Source organism: Sinocyclocheilus grahami, unplaced genomic scaffold (genome assembly GCF_001515645.1).
Source record: "Sinocyclocheilus grahami isolate Dianchi unplaced genomic scaffold, SAMN03320097.WGS_v1.1 scaffold1298.1, whole genome shotgun sequence".
NCBI lineage: Eukaryota > Metazoa > Chordata > Actinopteri > Cypriniformes > Cyprinidae > Sinocyclocheilus > Sinocyclocheilus grahami.
Window position 1 is genome coordinate 73,757 of NW_015506477.1, and position 5,773 is coordinate 79,529.

The window sequence follows — 5,773 nt, forward strand, 5'->3', positions numbered from 1 at the left end:
TATCACGTGTCTAAACAAATAGCACGTGCTGTCAGTGATTTCAACCACTAGAGGCCGCTCTCGCACTGTATAATGACAGCAAACCCTTCTCAGCCGCTCCAGCAATGGATGCCGATAACCGATTGTTCCAGCAATCAACTATTAATCGGCAAAACCGATACATCGGTCGACCTCTAGTAATATTACTGGGACTCGAGACCGGTGAGTGGCGCAGGTGTCGTGCATTAGCATTTACTCCACCGGCCTCGCTCCGTTCCCACGGCTCTCGGCCCGCCCCTCTCGTCACATACCCCCATCAGCACTGGACAGCCCTTGGCGGACGGCCCGACACTCCTCCGCCGCCTGGTGGATGGCGACGGCGATGGCTCCTCCGGGTTCAGGCAGCCGGCAGGAATCCCCCGTTCCCTGCTCCTCCCTATCATGGCAGATGGCATACCCCCATCAGCACTGGACAGCCCTTGGCGGACGGCCCGACACTCCTCCGCCGCCTGGTGGATGGCGACGGCGATGGCTCCTCCGGGTTCAGGCAGCCGGCAGGAATCCCCCGTTCCCTGCTCCTCCCTATCATGGCAGATGGCAGCAGGCTCCGGCCTCAGGCGAATGGCGGCGATTCCTCCGCTCCCTCACGGACGGCAGCCGTCCCTCCACAGCCCAGGCGGCCGGCAGCGAGTTCGTCCGCCCCCCCGGCAACTACCTCCAGCCCACCGCCTCGAGCATCCATGATGGCAGACTGCTCCGCCATGCTCGATGGCACCGCGGATTCACCACAGCGGCGAGGGATCTCTGGCAGCGTGTCCCTCCTTCCGCCCGGGTTTCGGCACCAATTTAACAAACGTTTGTAGTCACGGGAAGAAGGAGGCGGGAACCGGCAAACATTTAAACAAAACTTTAAAGGCTACCAGAGATTTTGAAATTGTGCGAGCCCTGATTTCTATAGAACACATAATGCAAGTGAGTGAGGTCCAGTGTTGTTTGAATCCTCAACATTTGTGTTCCTCAGAAGAAATAAATACTGTACATTCAAGTTTGGAACAACATGAGGGTAAGTAAAAGATGACTGAATTTTCATTTTTGAGCGAGGTAAGCTCTGGTTCCTCATTCAGTGTAAGTCAAGGGGATTTGTTTTATCAGTGGGACCTTTTTATCATCCACACTGCAAATCACAAGTCTGACTGCTGAGAAGAGTAATACATGTCTTCTTATCAAGCACCATGATTTGCAGCATCATTTGAGTGTATGAAACACATTTCAGGACAAGTTACGTGACTAAGTTTTAACACTTTGGGATTTGAACAAAACCTAGTTATATGATGATTAAATGAGAACTGCTCATTTTAAGATCTGTGGTGGAAGAACATTTTACCAGTGAATTATTTATTTTGAGAAGTTTTGTCATTTTTAGGTGAACTATTGCTTTAAAGCAGCTTAGCATCCATTTAGTTTTAATTGCTCAGTTGATGACACAAACTAGGGCTGCACAATTTGAGGAAAATGTTATTGCGATTTTTCTTATTTAAAAATGTGACCGTGATTTAAAAACAATTTTCCAGGTTTGCTGTGCTTTTTGGCAGGGCTGCACCATTTGGCCAAAATGTTGTTATTATATATTAATATGGCTATATAATAATAATAATTTTATTTTACATTACAACTGTAAAATTACAAAACAAATATTTTTGGCTGTCTTCATTTTTCAAATGTTTTACTTTTTGAAACTTTAGTTTTAATGGCAATGAAACCACAGGAAGCCCTTCAAAATGGCAGGTGCATGTTGTGTTCCCAAATGAACGTTAAAACATAACTAGAAGTTTCTCGCAGGCAACGAGATGAGGTTCTGTGTCAGTATTGTAGCATAGTACTATTTTGATAGTGCCTACTGTCTGACTTACTAGAATAGTATGTAGTACAGTGAATTCTGATCAGTGTGTAGTAAGCTGGTTTCATTCTGAATTACACACACACACACACACACACATCCTTTTGGTCTTTGCCGTATTGTTGGTGTTTGTAGTCACACGCTGCCCCCTGTAGGACAGCAGAGGCATGTTTGATGTTTTGTCATGTGCCGGTGGTATGAAGGTGGGAGAGAGCGCTGTACATTCACTCCCCCCACCTACATGCTGAGTATTGCATTATGTGTTGGGAAATGAGAGAGATCTCAAGGACCGAGCTGTAATTAGCCTATTCAGCATACAATCACTTTCACAGCAGAACAGATTTGGTCTCAATCATCACAAATACATTAAAGATGAGATGTTCTGAACAGTGAAAAGGCATATTAACGACGCTGTCATAGTAGACATATGACTGAAATAAGTGACGTGACATGTGGCCAAGTATGGTAACCCATACTAGGAATTAGTGCTCTGCATTGATCCCATCCTGTGTGCACACACACACAGCAGTGCACACACACACACAGCAGTGAACACACACACACAGCAGTGAACACACACCCGGAGCAGTGGGCAGCCATTTATGCTGCGGCGCCTGGGGAGCAGTTGGGGGTTCGGTGCCTGGCTCAAGGCCCCCTCAGTCATGGTATTGAAGGTGGGAGAGAGCCCTGTACATTCACCCCCCCCACCTACAATCCCTGCCGGTACGAGACTCGAACCCGCAACCTTTGGGTTACGAGTCTGACTCTCTAACCAATCAGAATCAAGGACCGGAACTCTCCGTTTTATAATAGATTTTAAAACGCTAGGCATCATACACTTACCGACTTTTCTAAACGGTCACAGAGGAAAAACTGACCACCATACACTAAATGACTGAGGATTACACACTAGCAGACTTTAAAGTCATTCTGATCACAACAAACTCACGCAGAAACACGTGCCTTTATAGGAGATGCGTGACAAATGAAAACGTGTTCTAAAATCGTCTGAAAATATCAAACATGTTTGATCTCCTCTGGCTGGGTGGATTTAGAGTCTGAAGCTAAAAAATCGGAGTCTGTGACCATCATATATTACATGATATTCTATTAAATCTGGCAACTCAAATCTGCAGTGTGGCACTGAATTTCAACTATACATCAGGGCAAAAGTCATGTAGTGTATTCCAGCCTTAAACTTCCAGAGTTAAATCATTTTATGACTGTATTCCATTATTTTCACAGTAGTTTTAGCCCCAGTTTGCATTTAAAACGGATGGAAATCAAGCACAAGACAAAAAGCTCAATAAATAGGGATAACACTCAAATTGTTTCTCCACAATGATGGAAAAGCCTACATAATGAAAACTATTGCTAGCTATTAAAATGTGTCGCGCTGAAATGCTGTCAAGCGAGATAGCATTGAATAACAAACTGATAGCATTTGCCTCTAATTCATGTTCAGCACCGTTGCCAAATACTTTCAAACTTTTCAATTACTTTTTACTTGAAAATCACTAGATGACGTCATGGTGCTTGATTGCGGTATTCATTCAGTACCGTGGTGTAAATGAAAGTACTGTACCATTTGCTATCTAATACCATCACCTCAGTACTTTTTTATCTGTTTCAGTGAAGTGTTAATATTACACTTACCCTGAATTAACCTTATGTTCCACCTATAGTTTGAGGCCGATTTTCTGAATTCAGCGACTGGAAAGAACAGTGCTGTGTCAGTGGATCGTGACTGTTATTGCCAGACGCGCTTCCCCTTCGGCTCCATATGATGCCCTTTATATTAAGGTTTAAGTCAAGCATGAGGAATCATGGTACGTGGGCTCATGAAATACTAACGAGGCGCTGACTCAGTACATTGCTGCAGGCTTCAGATTGTGTTGTTTCAGAGTGCATAAAGACCAAATTCAACCCGCTTTGATATTCTCTTCTGTCCTGATATGACTTCTGATGTGGACTGTGATTTGATTTAGAGGTCGGCATTGGCAGCTAGTGGTTAAAGTTAAACTCTGTGGACGTCTGTGACATGCTGCTGTAACCAGAGACAACCATATCATCTTCTTACTTTGTAAAAACAAAAAGATGGGTTTATAGAGATGCACTTACAGTGGAGGACTTTTGGGACGGCATTTGAGCGGGAGTAATGTTGAAATACACCACTTTTACACTGTTTTGAAGTGAATCTTATCTTTGAACTCGAGGCATTTTCAGACCTGTAGATCTTCGTTTCGAAACAGGGACTTTGTTACATTGTTGTTACGTAGCATTTACTTCTTGGTTCAGCGCTCTTTTTTGGAGGACTTTTGGGACGACATTTGAGCGGGAGTAATGTTGAAATACACCACTTTTACACTGTTTTGAAGTGAATCTTATCTTTGAACTCGAGGCATTTTCAGACCTGTAGATCTTCGTTTCGAAACAGGGACTTTGTTACATTGTTGTTACGTAGCATTTACTTCTTGGTTCAGCGCTCTTTTTCAAAGTGCACCAAAATGTGTTTAAGTCACAGTAAAACTGTCCTCTCTTTGGTGAGAGCGCACCTGTTTATGTTCCACATAGCATCATCCATATTTATATCAGTTAGACTGTAAATCAAGCCTTTGTGAGGAGAAAAGCAATTACACAACAGTTTAGGATTTCAGCTGTGATGATAACTGATGTGCTCATCAACAGAATCAGACACTGTTGTTTTTTCCTTAATGCATTTCCCATCATGAATCATGATGCAACTTGGTTTATTTGGTTTGTTGGGTTGCATTGTTTTCTGAAAACAACCGAACCGCTCCAGAGTTCATTTTCAGTCGGGCCAGTCGATCTTGGATTGATTGTTTTGGTGCAGAATGGAGCATAATGTGTTCATGTATGCCTAAATGAACCGAAGAGAAAGTGAAGGTGTGAAAACACCCCTATACATGACCATATAAGCCTGCTAACTAGTGCTGGGCGGTATGATCAAAAATGAATATCACGGTATTTTTCTAAATTATACCGGTTTCACGGTACATGACGGGATTTTTTTTTCATGCATGACCGGGTGTTAATCATATTTTCTACTGATTGAGAGAGGAAATACTGCAGTATATTGACTTAGAATGCCCTATTTTACTGTCATGATGAGTGAATATTGTCAAAAAATACCACACTAAATAGTGACTAAACACGACCCCTTTTAATACATGTTAACCAGGAGTCACTCTCATTTATAATCGCGGCATCGTCTCATTAGATATAGAGAAAGTGGCAGAGATACAGCAGTGGTGTCAAACTCTGCTCATGGAGGACCACAGTAGTGCTGTCAAACGATTAATCGCATCCAAAATAAAAGTTTTTGTTTACATAATATTTGTGTGTGTACTGTGTACATTTATTATGCATATATCAATTAGGGTTAGGTAAAAAATATATGTCGATTTTAATCGATTCTCATTTTTACGGAACAATATAAATTCTTAAATCCCAAGAATCGATTATTCTAGCCTGTTTTCAGTTAATGGATGGGACATTGAAGGGCACTTCCAGATGAACCAGATGAGTCCTCTGCACAATGTGACTTTGCTGCAGCCTGGAATTGAAGTGCTGGTTTCGTCTGGTCAGAGGAGAACTGGCCCCCCGACTGAGCGTGGTTTCTCCCAAGGTTTTTTCTCCATTCTGTCACCGATGGAGTTTTGGTTCCTTGCCGCTGTCGCCTCTGGCTTGCTTAGTTGGGGACACTTCATTTCCAGCGTTATCGTTGACATGATTGCAAAGATACTATTTAAACTGAACTGAGCTGGATGATGACATCACTGAATCCAATGATGAACTGTCTTTAACTGAAAAATTTGTATTTACTATTATCATTTTGCATTATTGACACACTATTTTCCTAATTAATGCTGTTCA